Source organism: Megascapheus bottae, chromosome 1 (genome assembly GCF_031878675.1).
Source record: "Megascapheus bottae isolate mThoBot1 chromosome 1, mThoBot2.hap1, whole genome shotgun sequence".
Classification (NCBI taxonomy): domain Eukaryota; kingdom Metazoa; phylum Chordata; class Mammalia; order Rodentia; family Geomyidae; genus Megascapheus; species Megascapheus bottae.
In genome coordinates this window covers 45,875,468-45,893,606 of record NC_143509.1, presented here as the reverse complement: position 1 = coordinate 45,893,606, position 18,139 = coordinate 45,875,468, and the positions used below count along the sequence as shown (strand labels likewise).

Here is an 18,139-nt window from a genome sequence, read left to right as displayed (position 1 = left end):
GAATTAAATGGTAAGAAATAGGAGCAATTTCAACTGAGATACCCAAAATACAAATTTTCTCTTCAGTCTTCTGTGGCCTAAGGATCTCTCTCAGAATCTCTGTTTAACTGTCTTTAGTGAAAGTAATCACGTTCTTTTCATGATTTAGCCAAGAAGGAAGTCAGGTCTGAGGCCTTGACATTTCTTAAATGCCAAAATCAGTGAAGTCATTCACTGAAGTTTGTTTTCTTTTTTTTTTTTTTTTAATGTTTTAAATTTTCTTTTTCTGAGCTAGTGCTAGGGCTGGAAATCAAGGTCTTACATTCTTGCTTAGCTTTTGTGTTTGAAACTGTTTTTCTATCACTTGAGCCACATTTCTACTTCTGGCTTTTGCTGGTTAACTAAAGGTAAGAGTCGCTTGGATTTGACTTCCTGGATTGGCTTCAAATCAGGATCTCAGCCTCTTGAGTAGCTGACAAGAGTGTACTACCAGCACTCAGCAGTGAAGTCATTCTTTTTTTCTGCGGGGGGGAGGGGGTGGGTCATAGGGCTTGAACTCAGCCTGGGTGCTGTCCCTGAGCTCTCCAGCTCAAGGCTAGCCAAGCCCTACTTCCCATTTTTTTTGGTTCTTTTTTATTTTTTTTTATTGTAATTAGTAAAAGGGTTACATGATATTTGCCAGATAGAAGGTGCATTAATTCACATACATTGATACCCTTTCACATGTCTTGGTACCCATTTCCCTCCCCCCCCACACCCCCCTTACTTCCCATTTTTTAGAGGTTATCAGGAAATAAGAGCCTCAGGTCCTTTTGTGCCTGGGCTGGCTTTGAACTTTAATCTTCAGATCTCAGCCTCCTGAATAGCTAGGATTTACAGGTGATTCTTAAAATCACCAAGGTAATAAAATACTACTCTTTCTTATTTTCACAAACTGATGACTTTCTAGTGCCAGACCAAGGCTGAGAAGGCCACTATGCAAAGAGAAAGAAGAAAGAAATGCACAGGAGAAATGCTATGTTCAAATGTGTAGCACTGTGTACCATTCCTTTGTAGTCCTACCTCTAGGCTCATAGGTACCAAAGTCACCTGTGGATGAGAAGAGACAGGTAGAACATTGACTCCCCTTTGTTGCCTGGACATTAACAACACCTCAGACATATTTAAAATATAAATGGCTAGTATTATTCTCACTAGATTGATTTAGTTGGTCCCAATCTAAAAACATCAACAAAAGCCTTGAATCAGGTGAAAGCTCACAGGAAGCAAAGGCAATAATGTTCTTTCAGCCTTGAATGGGCATAGTTGATGAGCCAACAGAGAGTCAAATATTTGAAATTTGCTGCTCAGTAACTGCCCAGAGTTACAGAAGAATTGGCAAGGTCATAACTTCCACCTCGGGCTCTAGATTGAGTGTCATCCGTTCTGACTACCAGGCCCCAATGGGACTGCTGCTTCTAAATATGTCACATCTGTCACCCAGGCCAGAGATCATAGGTTTTCTACCACAGCAACAACCCTGGCATCAAATCCTTGCCCTATCACCTCTTCCCTCTTAACTGTGACCCTGTCTTTTGTTACCAGATGACAGAGAAAGCAACAGGGCAAAAGATTCAGCTCCTGGGGAGAAATGGCTACTACAAGCCTCAAATGAGGACTCGAGCTCAACTTCTGCTGTTAATCATGTCATCCTTACTGGAAGACAGAAGCTAGCTCTCTAAAGACTTCTTCTATATCTACTTCCCTTCCCCACATATGAAAAACGTTGTAAACCTATACTTAGTGCAAAATGGAACACGCTGACGAATGGAATATGTTGAACAATGATAGAGTTGAACATTTTTCTTTGGAAGATGGCAGCATTCAACGACTGATCTGTTTCAAGTCTGGGAACTTCAGGGAATTGAGGGTTAACTCAGCACCAAGCCTGGTGCCTAGAGGAAACTTCTCAGACACGCTAGGGTAGACCGTTTCCTGTAGTGACTTCTACTTACTGTGGCAGACAGAGCAGACTTTGCCCTGCATGCTCCTCCAGATGCTCCTCCAGATTCTCTGTGTGTGTGTGTGTGTGTGTGTGTGTGTGTGTGTGTGTGTGTGTGTGTATACACCTTAATTTTCCAATCAGATTGATCCTTACAGAGGTGATGATCAGCATTCAGTATTCCTTCTTTTTCTCCATCACTGCCAAGTACAGAGTATACAGACAATACTTGGTAAATCAACAGGTTCTCGGAGCTCATGGTATATGCTGGAGGTGGAAGGTGGTTTGTTTGTAAATAAGCTGGCTTTCCACATGAGCTGAAATTGTCAACAAATATGAAGCACCTGCTGAGCATATGATACACCAAGAGAAGAAAAGAGGAACATTGTCATGTCTGCCTTCTGGAAGGTTCCCAGGAAAGCTCCGTATACATGTGTCATTCAGGCTTGGTGCCATTATGCAGTCTGTTTCCCAAGAAAGGAAGCTCAATCTCAAAAGATGTTAAAGGATTTCTGCTAGCAAATGACAGAGCCAAAACTTGAACCCAATGCTGTCCAAAGACTACTACATTCCTGTGTGGGGGGGGGGGTGCGCGCATGCGCACACACTGGTACTGGGGCTTAAACTCAGGGCTTGGGTCCTACCCCTAAGCTTTTTTTTCCTCTAAGCCAGCTCTCTACCACTTGAGCTACAGTTCCACTCTAGCCATTTTGGTGGCTAATTGGAGATGAGAGTCTCTCAGACATGCCTGCTCGGACTGGTTTTGGACTACAATCCCTCAGCCTCTCTGTATCTTATATTACAGGCATGATCCACATGGGTGCCTGCATTCTTAACACTTGCACTAAAATGCTGTGACTCTCGGCCACAGCAATGTTCACGAACTCCACAAGTAAACTGGTCTAATTTTTAATGAGGATTGTATCAAGAACAGAGCATAGGGCTGGGAGTGTGGCCTAGCGGTAGAGTGCTTGCCTAGCATGCAGGAAGACCCAGATTGCAAATCGACTCCCTTGGACTCCAGGGTGCAGCAGATTCTCTGTTCTTTTATGTACCAAGAATGACAGAAATAACTGCTTGCGAACTATGGATCCCTAAGAATCGATTTGCAAGTCCATGTTGAGGAAAGTAATGAATTTCTTCCTTCCTTCCTTCCTTCCTTCCTGCCTTCCTGCCTTCCTGCCTTCCTGCCTTCCTGCCTTTCATGGAATTGAGGCTTAAACTCAGCACCTTCCTCTTGGCTGCTACACTGAAGCTTTATCACTGAGCCACAACTCCAACTCTGTTTTTGCTGGCTATTTTTAGGATAAAATTTCACTTTCTGCCCAGGCACACGTTTGAACCACGATCTGCCTTCTTTAGGCTTCCCATAGTTGCTAGGATACCAGGTACAAGCCACCAAATCCAGCTTCTCTGTGGAGTTGGAGTCTCATGCATTTTTCTGCCCAGGCTAGCCTAGAACCATGATGCTTCCAATCTCAACATCCCAGCACATTAGGATGTGTCACTAGTATCCAACCAAATTTCCTTCAGTAGATTTGGAAATCTGTGTAGACCAGCATGTGTGAAATCAATAAGGGGTAGAAAGAAGCCATTTAAATTTTTATTTATGCTTGGTTGTATATGGAAGGGAAATTATATATTCCTACAGCACTCACGGCTTTTCTCATGTGTCAAAAACGCCTAACCTGAAGGCTGTTGTACAAAATAAATGAGATGATGGCAATGATAACAAGGAAGTGATTTGAAAAGCCTCGAAACCTCAAGAGAACTCTTTCGCAAATGTCGACAATAAGCCTACTGTTTCAATGTTTTAAACTGAAGCTGGGAGAGGTCTTCTGACTTGTCCAAGAATGTCTGACTATAAAGAGAGCATGTATCTATCCTGATTATCCAAGAGCAAGTCACCATAATAGTTCCAATTCCTGTGTGGGGAATGTGAGTGCTGAGGAGGAGACAGACTGCACCAGACTTCGTTTCCCTGTGACCTTCCACAAGTACTAGCCTGAAAATAGCTTTGTCTGCTTTCCCCAAACCCAGTTAGAACAATCAGTTCACCCAAGACTCTGGTGACTGTGAGCTCCAAATAGTAGGATGAGATGAAGCTGAAGTCAGGTGAGCTTTCAGATCTAGGAAAAAGCCTGGGAGATGGGAGGGCAGGAGCTGGGAGCTGAGAAGGGATAGGCAAAACCAGGGAGGCAGGGCACAGAAAGAAGCTAGAATTTGCCAGGCAGGTATGCAAAGCTGAACAGCAGGAACCAGAGCTGAAGGAAACAGCCTCAGTGCAAGGAAGGCAAATGAAGAGGCAGTACAGGAAGAATACCCGTGGGCTCACCACTGTCATGGGTGATGCTGCATCCTGTCCCCTGTCCTACACCCCAAAGTGACCAACCAACAAAAATAGTCATTGCTTTTCAGACACCTACCACATGACAGGCTCTGGCCTCTCCTTAACTCACAAAACAGCACCATAAGCAGGTCATTGCTGAGCCACTGATAGGTAGAAAAAAGGAGACTCAGAGAGAGAACGGGATTTTTTTCCCCCTCATTTGCCCTGCTGGAGATCCTTGAAAAATCAGACTCAAGCCTCATAGGACCAAAAACAGAAACAAAACAAAACACAATCCTAGGTGTCATTGCTCTGTGCTAAAGTGCTAAGAACTAAGGGGGAGAAGCTCTTGAAAGAGCCAGTCAGACAGGGTGATGATGCTAAATGTCTTGTAAACTATTCTTTGGAATCAGGCAAATGTAGATTTCTATCTCAGTTCTATTATGCAATCGTTGTGGCATCTTAGACCAATGACACTAACATTCCAAGCCTCTGTTCTCTCTTCTATAAGATGTACATAAAACCACCTATGTCACAAGGTGCTTTGAGGATGAGAACTAAGGACTGTAAGGTGCCTGCCTTATCATAGCAAGGGCTTCAAGAATGCTCATTTATACACCTACAGCTGACAGGAAGTAGGTAGGAGAGCAGGGCCAGGAGGCTAGGGTGGAGAAATCCTCATTTCCAAGGAATGAGACACTTCTGGGAGAGTTATGAATCAGTGTTTGTCTTTGGTGTAAACCACCCACTTTGGTGTTAACTCTTTCACACAGTGCTTCCTAGTGAAAGGAACTTCCATGCCACTCCAGAGAGCCAAAGACAAGAGGGAGGAGGAGCATTACTGAAGCTAATAGAAAACTGAAGTAAGGAGTAAAAATACCTAAAACTGGAATATGGATGGGAGATCTATCTCCTCCCTCTCCAAGCAAATCATTGTGTGGCACTGAGTGCCCTTGAAAAGTCACCCATGAGTAGAAGTTTCCCCACAAGAATAGGATCTTTCTTTCTTTCTTTCTTTCTTTCTTTCTTTCTTTCTTTCTTTCTTTCTTTCTTTTTCTCTTTTCTTTTTCCTTTTTTTTGTTGATAGTGGGACTTGAACTCTGGGTCTGGGTCCTGTCCTTGAGCTCTTCAGCTCAAGGCTACCACCCTACCCCTTGAGCCACAGCACCACTTCTGGTTTTCTGGTGATTAATTGGAGATAGGAGTCTGATGGACTTTTTAGTGCCTAGGCTGGCTTTGAACCATAACTTTCAGATCTCAGCCTCCTGAGTAACTAGGATTATAGGCATGAGCCACCGCACCTGACTTATCAGCAGTTTTAAAGTCTCCTTTTACCTGTTTTTTTTTTTTTTTTCACTTGGACTTCACCATGCTGTGGAATATGGATTATTTTTCTTTAAGTTTTGTGGTCTGAATATGTTGTCTAAGCTGGCTTTGAACTCCTGGCTCAGGTGGTTCTTCTGCTTTAGCCTCTGGAGTAGTTGGACTGCAAGGGTAAATCCCTGTTCCTGGCTTTGAAATAAGGATTATTAAAAATCCTTTTTGGGGCCAGGAATTTGGCCTAGTGGTAGAGTGCTTGCTTAGCATGCATGAAGACCTGGGTTCGATTTACCAGTACCACATACATAGAAAAAGCCAGAAGTGGCACTGTGGCTCCGCTCATGCCCTGAGTTCAAGCTCATTAGTGACATAGTCTCAGACAGAAACTAAGGGTCATTTGGCTCCTGGGCTTCATTTCATAAGAATTCATCTTATGTCCAACCAGCTGAAAGCTCCCTGTTGTAGGGTTTCCAGACCAGACCCCAAATCCCAGGCTTAGGGTTCAGATTACCTCAAGCCTAATTTATTATTTCTTCAAGTGCAGATCTGTTCAAAACAATCTCACTTGATTTTCTTCCATCTGAAAAAGTATTTTCCTTCACTCTTGGAGAACCTCTTTTCCTAGATATAAAATTCTGTGTACATGAGGGACTTGGGGGGGGAGGGTGTGAGGGGATAATGGGGAGTTGTTTGGTTTCACACTTTAAAAGATGTTGTTCCAGAGCCGGTGGTTTGGCCTAGTGGTAGAGTGCTTGCCTAGAATGAGTGAAGAACCACGTTTGATTCTTCAGTACCACAGACATAGAAAAAGGCAGAAATGGTTCTGTGGCTCAAGTGGTAAAGCTCTAGCCTTGAGAAAGCCCAAGGACAGGGCTCAGGCTCTGAGTTGAAGCCCCAGGACTGGCAAAAAAGAAAAAAAAAATGATGCTATTCCATTGCTTTGGCCTCCATGGTTTCAGGTACGAAGTCTACAACCTTTTGAATAATGTGTCATATTTCTCTGGGTGCTTTCAATATTTGTTAATGCTTGACTTTCCGGAGTTTGATTATGAAGTGATAGAGTAATTATCATTGAATTTTTTTCCTGTCTGAGATTCTTCAATTTGTAAATTAATGTCTCTAAATGAGTCATTTTCAGCTATTTTTTCTTCAAATATGTTCTTTTCCTGCACAATGGCTTTATTTTTATCCTCTAGGATAGAAAACCAAGAATATAAACATTCAACTTTTGATAAACATTTCATGTAGTTGATATTATCCTGTGAGACATTGTTCATTTTGTCTGATAATTTTGATTATATGATTTCTACTGATTTACATACAGAGGTGAAGAATCTCTTTTTCTGACAAGGGCCATTTGGACATTCATAACATCATTCACAGGCCTCTACAAAAATATCAGTACAGTATCGATGATATACAAATCCTTAGCCTAATTTTGGTTATGTTCTAAAAACTAACTGCCAGTGATTGTATATAGAGATTCCCTTCTTAAACACTTGCTTGTTAAACATGTCATTTGAAATATGATGTAAAAATCAATGTTAATAAATTCTTTAATAAAAAAAATACCAGTACAGATAGATAGCTTCCAACAACTGACAAGAAACACTATCTTATATGTGTACCAAATGATTCCATGGGCCTTCTTCAAACTTCAGGTCAACATTTGCCACCCCTGAACAAGATTACTGACCCTTACCTACCCTCTCTATTCTTCAGCTAAACCCATGTGATGAATACGGTCTTCCGTTTGAAGTTTTCAATCAGGTTATTTTGCATCCGTTTTTATTTCTCTGCTAAGAACGTCAATCTTTCCATTCGTCTCTAGATTGGTGAGTAGATATTATGGCAGCTTTATGTCTTTGTTGGATAATCCCCACTAACTGATTAAAAGGTGAAAGGCCTTTCAGCATGAACATCATTCAGAAGCTTAGCACTTTGGGTTAGCATGTGTGAATTGTCTTTTCTCTGAAGTTCAGTTTAGATTTTCCTGGGTTGTTTTTTTTTTTGCATTGTGAATAAATTGGATTTTATCCAAGACCTTTAAAAAAATCATGCAATAGTTGTACAAAGGCGTTTCAATTTATTATTATTAAATAATAATAATAACAATAATAAGTCCTGGGACTTGAACTCTGCCCTAGGTGCTGTCAACCAAAGGGCTCCTTTTGCTCAAAGCTAATACTCTACCATGTGAGTCACCAGTGCCCAGCTTTCCAGGTTTTCCTGTGATTAATTAGAGATTACATTCTCACAGACTTTTCTGTCTAGACTGGCCTTGAACTACTATCCTCAGATCTAGGATTTCAGGCATGAGGCACCAGGGCCAACTAGAAGTTTTGATTTAATGTGCCCATTTATGTGTCCAGTACATCTTGACCAGTTATTCCCTCAATCATTCCCCACCCCCTCCCCTACCCCCACCCACTATTCCACCCTCATCCATCCCTGCAAGTTTCCTGGTTTCATTTTCACATAGGAATATTGAGTATTATGACTGTATTTACCCACCATTCCTCTCTCCATTCATCTGCCCTTTCCCTTAGGCACCTTCAACTCAACTTACCTCCCAGCCTCAGACCAGACATGTTTCAGCCCCCTGCTATTCAAGTTGTTAAACTGTCCATTGTCCATATTTTGGTCAGTTTGACTGTACATTTATGCTCATGGCATCCTGAACTTCTGAATATTACATTGTGAGAGCTCCAATCCAATTGTAAGTCCTTCAAAAAATGTTGGTCCTTCTGTTTGTTTTTCTGAAGGCAATAAAGCTTCTGAATGATGTTCACACTAAACGGTCCCTCACCTTTTAATCAGTTTTAACTCTGTCAGCAAGTCAGTTTTTAAAGACTTGCAGGTGCCTTTTATATCTATCTGTCACATGTGCCACTCAAGGATTTATCTGGGACTTGGGTAGTGTTTAATATCATAGTTTTCAAAAATATCCACTGTAATTCTTTGGAATAAAGCTAGTGTGCCCAGGACTTGTCTACTTGTCTATCCAGAGAATTAGTCAATTGTTTTTCCGAGCTCTCTCTGTCTGTCTCTGTCTTTCTCTTTCTCTTTCAAGAACTTCTTCACACTGTGTATTCTCCAATGACTCCTCTTCAGGGCTCTCATGCTGAGAAAGTTACCAGAGTCTTAGCCTTCCACACTATCTTGTACTTCCAGGGTGCAAGAGCAACGTGAGTCATTGTTCAAGTCATGGCTGTAGGACTCTCTCTGCATGCTATTATTTTTCAGAGTCCCATATAGGTTCTTTATGTATTCTCTGAAGACAGAGAAAGAAAAACAAACAACTCCATTATCCCATTACTCTCTCATAACATGGATCACTTCTGACACTACATGCATTGTGGAGAGAGGGTTTCCTCATATCCCAAGCACACAGCAGACAATGCCTTGATGTCCCCTAAGTCAACTTGGTCCTAAAGACAGCATCAGATCCCACAAATGAAGAACTCAGTCATGAACACTGCCCCCGCTCAACATCAGATGCCTACTGCAGGCCCCCTGCTATTTTTATCTTTGCTTCTGACAATCTGGGTATACGGCAGGTCTCAATTAACTTGTTAATGTGGAATTTCAAGAAAATTTGTTTTATATTTGCTATCATACTATAAAAGGTAATCGCAAAATATATCACTGAAGAAATACATTGGGCAAAGGTACATAGAAAGAACCTCTGAGTTCCTAGGCCCACTCTGGGCTAACCACTCTGTAGGAATATCCCCATGTTTAGCTAGAAATTTTTTGAACCATCTTCTGTGGGTTTTTTCATGAAGATTCTGTGGTACAGGCAGGACTGAAGCATGAACAACAGCCATGTTAAAATGCGTCTGAACAAAAAAGAAAATTTAATTCCAACAGCCTGCATAGGAAAACCCAGGTGGGCCCATCTGTTCAGATTCTTCTTGGCCTTTGGTCTTTCTATGCTGCTTTCCATCCTCCTGCAGGAATATGGAGGAAGGGATCCTCCTTATGAAATGTAAGTTTTATGATCCACTATTGTATAATTTTTTTATGGCCAGCTCTTAAGACAGTAAGGCAAAGGAAGATTAGAGTTGCTGTGACCCACCACAGGGAAGAAAGGTTCCATAGACAGCCACAGGGAGAAAACGAGTATGGAAAAGGTAGGGGGGAAAAAGTCAGAGATGGAGAGACTTTGCTTTCTGATCCTAAAGTATTCCAATAGTATGCTAACTGCTTAAGAAATAAGAAGGGCTACAGAAGCTATAAGCCAGCAAGTATAGGTGCTCACACACATACATATACATATGTGTATGTCTAAATATATGTATATGAATATGTATATATGTATGTCTCATATCACATCTTCTATTCAGTTTTCAATTGTAAACACTGGCAAACAGAGGTTGTAGTTGGACAATTTCACTAGGTAGAATTACCAACACTTTCTTCTCAGCAATTTTTACTTCTCTAAAGCTTAACCATTGCTCAAGTTTTCATTTATAAATACTTTTCCAGTCCAGGAATCCCATTCTTTTTCTCTCAACTAGAAAATCCTCTTCTTCTCTTAATTAGGGAAGATCCCAATTTGGCAATATGAAGAACCAAGCTAAAAGGCAGATGGTTTTGTGTCTGTGTTCAAATGTCTAATTTCAAGGGCAAAATTGGAATAAAACCAAGGCTAATTAAGAAGTACAATGGTGGTGCACTTGAAGATGGCGGCTGCTGTTGCGAGTTTGCTCCGGGCCTCGGTTGCCCGACATGCAAACACCATCTCTCAGGGAATTTCTGTGTCTGCGGCCCTTAGGCATGTTGCTTCTAGAAAATCGTGCTTAACAAACACATTGTGGTCTGGCTCTACTCAAGCAAAATTGGCCTTTAGCACTAGTTCCTCATCATATGCTCCTGCTGTCACCCAGCATGCACCTTACTTTAAAGGCACAGCTGTTGTCAATGGAGAGTTCAAAGAGCTTAGCCTTGATGATTTTAAGGGGAAATACTTGGTGCTTTTCTTCTATCCTTTGGATTTCACCTTTGTGTGTCCTACAGAAATTGTTGCCTTCAGTGACAAAGCCAATGAGTTTCATGACGTGAACTGTGAAGTAATTGCAGTTTCGGTGGACTCTCACTTTAGCCATCTTGCCTGGATCAACACACCAAGGAAGAATGGAGGCTTGGGCCACATGAACATTGCACTCTTGTCGGATTTAACCAAACAAATTTCCCGGGACTATGCTGTGCTGTTGGAAGGTGCTGGCCTGGCACTCAGAGGTCTCTTCATAATTGATCCCAATGGAGTTATCAAGCACTGAGTGTCAATGACCTGCCAGTGGGCCGGAACGTAGAAGAGACCCTCTGCCTAGTGAAGGCATTCCAGTTTGTGGAAACCCATGGAGAAGTCTGCCCAGCAAACTGGACCCCAGATTCTCCTACAATCAAGCCAAGTCCGACAGCTTCCAAAGAATACTTTGAGAAGGTACATCAGTAGATGATCGGTGTGCACCTGAAGCTTCACTACCGAAAAGAACCCAAGTCAGCACCAGTTTAGCATTTCAAGGATTATTTATAGAAGGAAAAACTCAATCATGCTTATATTTATAGATACTGCTCTTTTTTTCTTTTAACAGAAAACCCTTTTGTTTTCATTTCCTGGAGAGTTATTACCCTTACTGTTTTTTTGTTTTTAAACAGTGGCTGAAACTTTGTCCAGGTAGTTAGCTAACTAAGAAGTCCTTTATTGGCAACATCATTATTGATCATGTCTTCAGTGAGCAAAGGAGAAACTTCCTTCTTCCCTTCCAGGGCTTTGCTGTACCAAACTAACACAAGCACAGAATGCTTCTGATCAAGAGTCATGATTTTTTTTTTTCTTGAAGGTCTTTGTATTAAAGTGAATGTCTTTTACGGCAACATAGCTTTATGTTGTTAGACTCGGCTATCTGAGCTAACTCAAAATGACGGATGTCTATGTGATGGAAAAAAATGTGAATCAAGACTAAAACATGGTGGCAACAAGACTTAACTGATCATGCATGACCCTGCCCCTAAGGTTTACAGTTTACAGTTATTTTATTCACTAGCTGACTTAGTTCAGTGTGTATGTTCAGATAATGATTTGATATAATTATAAAGGATGTATATTAAATCCAGAGATTGAATTTTGATTCAAGTGCTTGGTGTAAAATGTATCATAAAAACAAATGCACCTTACAATAAAAAAAAAAAGAAGAAGTACAATGGTAGCTGGGCATGGCAGTTCATGACTGTAATCTTAGCTGCTCTACAGGCTGTGACCTGGAGGACTCCATTCTCACCTCTTTCTACTCCCTGAAAGTGACTGCAATTTGTGATATGGCAAATACTTGAAAGCATCAAGCTCATATGATTTTGTGTGTTCTGAGAAGCCATGTGGTAGAAAGGGAGGTAAACGACATGAGGCAGTCAGGAGATCTGACTTCCAGACTTTTGGGCTTCCAGACTATGCCCCTTTGGATATCCATCTAACTACACACAGCTGGCTGAGTGACCTTTACAAAATGCAAACAGAACTGTGTCATTTCTCAATTCATCCTCCAATGACGTCCCTGAAACACAGTCTAAAATTCAAATATTTTACAGTGTCCCCAAAGACCTGATGTGCCTTCGCTGACATTTTCTGAACTCTCATTTCCTGTCCTGACGACCCTCGCACTCCAGCCCTCCTGAGCCAATAAGATTGGTCCCTCCCACCAGTATTCCTTCCCTCATCCTTGAACTCACCTCTACCAGCTTGTCGAATTTGCATATGCCTCCTGCTCGAAACAAGGATTTCTCTGAGAAGTCCTACAGTCTCCAGGATCCTAGCGGTAACATTGGCTCTCTCCTATGTCCTCAGCCCTCTGTACATACCTTGGTAGCACTTTAGAGTAAATGTTATGATTCAGTGATTTTATAGGTCTCGGTCTTACTACAATGGTATTTTGATCTCCAAATCAATATACAGTACAATCATCACCTTTATTAAAATAAATTAAGCTAGATTTTTAAATATCCGAATGCACTGCATATAGGGAAAGTAGTATTTCATGACAATTGGTCTCAAATAGTTAGAAAGATGGATATAGATGGATCGCCAACAACAAACCCCCAGGGAGCCAATGATTATTATCTCCAAGCCAATCTCCTGAAAATTTAAGGATTATTTGGAAACAAATCTCACCCATCATGTCATTTCCTTCATAAATACATTTCTTTTTAAGGAAAAAAAAAATGACCCACAGGGGCCAGGAGCATAGCCTAGTGATAGAGTGCTTGCCAAGCATGCACAAAGCCCTGGGCTCAATTCTTAGGTACCACGTACACAGAAAAAGCTGCAAGTGGCGATGTGGCTCAAGTGGCATTGTGCTAACCTTGAGTAAAATATGGCCAAGGACAGTGCTAAGGGCCAAAGTTCAAGCCCCAGGACTGGCACAAAATTAAAATTAAATAAAAACAACCCATAGAACCATATAATGATCTTTATTGTTGATGGCAATATTTTTTTTTGCCAGTCCTGGGCTTGAGCTCAGGGCCTGAGCCCTGTCCTTGGGCTTTCTCAAGGCTAGAGCTCTACGACTTGAGCCTCAGCACCACTTCCAGCTTTTTTCTATGTATATGGTACTGGGGAATTGAACCCGGGTCTTCGTGCATGCTAGGCAAGCGCTCTACCACTAGGCCAAACTCCCAGCCCTTTGATGGCAATTTTTAAAAATGTGGAAGATTTATAGGCTCCTAAGAGAGATGTCACCTCATTTATTTCTGTGTTCTTAGTCCTGGCTCTTAGCAGTGGGAGGACAAAAAAAAAAAGAGATAAAAGATAGATGATCGAAGATCATAAAGGAGAAAGGGAAAGATTGGCTTCTCCTCTGGAATCATCTTGAAAGTATTTGGGGTAAATTTTTCAGAAGGAAAGAAACAGAAAAGATGAGGTTTCTCTCTAATAACAACAGATGCTGGCAGGGATGTGGCCAGGAGGGATCATTACTACACTGTTGGTGGGAGTGTAAATTCATTCAACCACTATGGAAAGCAGTATGGCTGTTTAGTCAAAAGATTGAACATAGAGCTCCCCTATGACCCAGCAAGTCCACTACTTGGCATTTACCCAATCGTCCAGAAACAAGGGCATACTAAATCCACTAGCACAACAATGTTCATTGCAGCACTATTCACCATAGCAAAGATATGGAACCAACCCAGATGCCCCTCAGTTGATGAGTGGATCAACAAGATGTGGTATTTATACACAATGGAATTCTATGCTGCTGTCAGAAAGAATGCCGTTGCCCCATTTGTAAGGAAATGGAAAGACTTGGAAAAAATCATATTAAGTGAAGTAAGCCAGACCCAAAGGAACATAGGCTCAATGGTTTCCCTCATTTATCATAATTAGTAGAAACCTTGGACTCTCCTAGCAGAGGATTACAATAGTTCAAAACCTAGATACATAAGGCCATAAAGGATGAGGCTAAATGAAAGGACTTCCAGGATATAGAAACAAAAACCATATAATGAGTGTTTGTTGTCCTTAATATACTATGTTATCTCTCATCTCTTTTGCTGTCCCTTGGTTATCTCATATTGTTACAGTATTTCACCTGGTTTTCTGATATAGTGTATATATGTTTATTCGTGAATTTGAAATAGGATAGGGAAAGAGGGAAAACAAGATGAGGGGCGGGGGTGGGAGAGGAAAATGGGGACAAAAACATGAGAAAGGGTATCAATGTTTGTGAAGTAATGCACCTCCTATCTGGTGAATATAATGTAAACTTTCCATTAATTACAATTAAAATTTTTTTAAAAAGAAGAAAAAAAGATGAGGTTTCTCATCTTTAATTACTTCCCAAATAATTAAACATTCTGTATTTGTTGTTTTCCCTCTGGGATGCCACCATATGATCATACAAGTTGTTCCTATATGAGTGAAAAGCACCCTCTCCTACTAAACATGATCCTATATTCTCTAGCTGCTCTAGGGCCTATTTTTTAATATATTTTTATTGTAATTAATAGAAGGGTTACATGATATTTGCCAGATAAATGGTGCATTAATTCCCACACATTGATACCCTTTCACATGTCATGGTCCCCATTTCCCCTCCCCCCTCTCCCACCCCTCTAGAGCCTATTTTTAACATAAACAAACAAACAAACAATCTCTGCACTCCTGGGTATCTCCTCAGAGTATCACAAGCCAGAATATTGTAAGGACATTTGCATATTCATGTTCCTTACCGCACAAGCTATGGAAACAGCCCAGATGCCCCACAATAGATGAGAGAATCCAATGTGGTACCTATGTAGAGTGGACTTTTACACAGCCATTAGAAAGAATATTGCCAAAAAAAAAAATATTGCCATTTGTAGAAAAATGGATAGACTTCGAACAAATCATGTTAAGTGAGGTAAGCCAAGCTCAAAGAGCTGAACAGCTCATGTTTTCTCTCAGATGCAGGAGCTAGATCTAAAATACCAGGACATGATAAACTGTACTGGACTCTAGGCACTCACAGTGAACCCAAAGGCAGATACTCTTAGGGAAGTAACACAAAGGTGCAATGCCTCAGTACCTCTGATCATTTAAAATAGTATTTATCTAAATGAACTCCAGGAAGTGGGAAAAAGAGGGTCTTTTTCTTTGTTGTTTTGTTTTCTTCTTTTTCTGTCTTGTTTATCTGTCTTTGGGAGGAGAAGAAGAGCACAGAAATGGATGGGAAAAGGGTAAACAAATGAAGCAGTGGTAGTCACTACACACTATGTTGAGAATGAATTATATAACTTTATTGGAGGGAAAAACTGGGAGAGAGTAAAGGAAGAACAGCAAGCACTGAAGCATCTGAAGAAATGTACTCATTACCTGAACTATGTAACTGTGACCCCTCTGTACATCACCTTTAAAATAATAAAGATGGGCAAGGTGGCTCACGCCTGTAATCCTAGCTACTCAAGAGACTGAGATCAGAGGATCATGGTTCAAAGCCAGTCCGGGCACTAAAGTCTGGGAGACTCTTACCTCCAATTAACTACCGCAGGGGCAGGGGGAACAGAAATGGTGCTGTAGCTCATGGGGTAGGGTGGTAGCCTTGAGCTGAGGGCTCAGGGACAGCAGCCAAGCCCAGAGTTCAAGTCTCACAGACAACAAAATAAATAAATTAATTTTAAAATTAATTTTAAATAGTTATACAAAGCAGTTTCAATTCAACACGTCAGTTTGTGAATACTATGCATCTTGATAAATATCACCCCTCTTACCATAATCCCCATCCCCTCAAATAGAATTACTTAATTCCATTTCCACATATGTACATTGACTGACTTTACTCACCTGTCCTTTCTCTCTCCATACATCTTCTCCCCTTCCCCTTGACTTTCTCCACAACATATGTTCCAGCTTTCTGGTATTCACTCTGATAAACTTTTGTTCAAAGGAGTTATATCACTGGAATCTTCCCTTGCATATAACAGACTTCTGGTAATATGTTTGCATACATATATATATATGTATGCATATGACTATATTTATCGAGAGCCTGACATACAGCTACTTTGGCCCAATCTTCTCCTTCCACTGTCTCTTTTCTTTCTTTCTACCTTGCCATTGGGGTCAAGGGCAGGAGATTCTTCATGAAGCTGGACTCCTTCAAGGTACAGTATCCATACCAGTTATAAAAGTTCACCTTCAGCTGGGTGCAGTGGCTCATGCCTGTAATCCTAGCTACTCTGGAGGCTAAGATCTGAGGACTAAGGTTCAAAGCCAGCCCAGGAACAAAAGTCAAAGAGACTCTTTTCTCCAATTAATCACTAGAAAGCAGGAAGCGGGATTGTGGCTCAAGGGATAGGGTGGTAGCCGTGAGCTGAAGAGCTCAGGGACAACACTCAGGCCCAGGAGTAGGGTGGTAGCCTTGAACTGAAGAGCTCAAGGACATTGCCCAGGCCCAGTATTCAAGCCCCACGAATGACCAAAAAAAAAGAAAAAGAAAAAAAAAGTTCACCTTCACAGAGAAAGATCAGTATCCAGAGCTGGTTCTCTGTGAGGAAAAGTTCTGGGTTGTGCCTCTGGCTCTGTCATTTCTAGTCACAGGACTTTAAAATAACACCCTCAGGTCAAGTATCCTTGTATATTTTAAAAACAAAACAAAACAAAACAAAAAAAAAACCTCTGGCCCTTCTCTGATCTCCACAGCATACAAGGTAAAGAGGGAAATAGATACATTTCCAGCCAAAATGCCCAGAATCCAGCAGGAGCAGACACACCCAGAACTTTCCACATCCCAGCCCCTATCTAAACAATTTGGACCAATAAAGACTATTTTGCACAGAGAGAAGTTGATAAGACAGTTAGTTAGAGGTGAGAAACTGCTAGAAACTGCTTAGGGGCAAGAGAGAGCTGAAAAATAGCAAGGCATCTGCTTTAACCGTGCCTTTATTCCAGGCAAGACTGAGGCTGCCTGGCACGCACAAGCCACATTGTTGCTTTGTGATGGTGACCAAAACGCCATCTGCCATTGCTAGCTTACCCCACATTCTCCTGGCTTCGGTAGCTGGCCAGGAATAGCAGACTTACATTGGTCCTGAACCTACGTAATAAGATAGAATGGGAACTCCAGTCCACCAACACAGCATAAGCAGGCACTTGGTAGAGAATGCTATTATTAGTTGAGATTGAGTAGTGCTCAAGCAAAAGGTTCCAAAGCCTACACTGAATAGCAACTTTCCTCTAAACAAAAATGCCCTCCATGCCTGTGGACCTGCCCATTCCACCAAATACCAAATCTAAGCATGCAGGCCAAAGAAGGAAGTATTAGTACCGTCTTATTTGTATGACTTTTATTTTATTCTTTATATGTATTTGTTATTACTATCTTTCAAGTAGCACAAGGGGCTTTCAATGAAACATTTACACCTTCTGTGAAGACACTTGACACCTTCTGTCAGATTTTTATCAAGGAAACAGAAGCACTGTCTAGCATGCATGAAGACCAGGGTTCGATTCTTTGGTACCACATACATAGGAAAAGCCAGAAGTGGTGCTGTGGCTCAAGTGGTAGAGCTCTAGCCTTGAAAAAACCCAAGTACAGTCTTCAGACCTTGAGTTCAAGCCTCAGGACTGGCAACAAAGAAAAGAAAAATGAAAAATAAAACTAGAATATTTTAGAAAGATTACCAACAATGAGAACTTCCAGTTTAGTTTTGGTGCTTGAAATCATGCTGAAGTTACACTTTATTGAATCTTAAAAAAAAAAAAAAAAAAAAAAAACTTTTGCCAGGCATGGTGGCTCCCGCCTGTAATCCTAGTTACTCAGAAGGCTGAGATCTGAGGATCAAGGTTCAAAGCCAGCCTAGGCACAAAAGGACCTGAGACTCTTATCTCCAATTAACCTCTAGAAAACAGAAAGTGGGACTTGGCTCAAGGGTAGGGTGGTAGCCTTGAGTTGTAGAGCTCAGGGACAACACTCATGCCCAAGGGTAGGGTGGTAGCCTTGAGCTGAAGAGCACAAGGACAGCACCCAGGCCAAGTTCAACCTCCCCCGCCACAC

General features: G+C 41.4%; 1 protein-coding gene and 1 pseudogene across 5 annotated transcripts in view; one reads left to right on the top strand and one right to left on the bottom strand.

The window, feature by feature from the left end:
• Positions 1–18,139, bottom strand: part of St6gal1 (ST6 beta-galactoside alpha-2,6-sialyltransferase 1) — a 133,180-nt gene that overhangs the window by 47,430 nt on the left and 67,611 nt on the right. The gene's annotated exons all lie outside the window — the stretch shown is intronic.
• Positions 10,295–11,789, top strand: LOC150069082 (thioredoxin-dependent peroxide reductase, mitochondrial pseudogene; annotated as a pseudogene).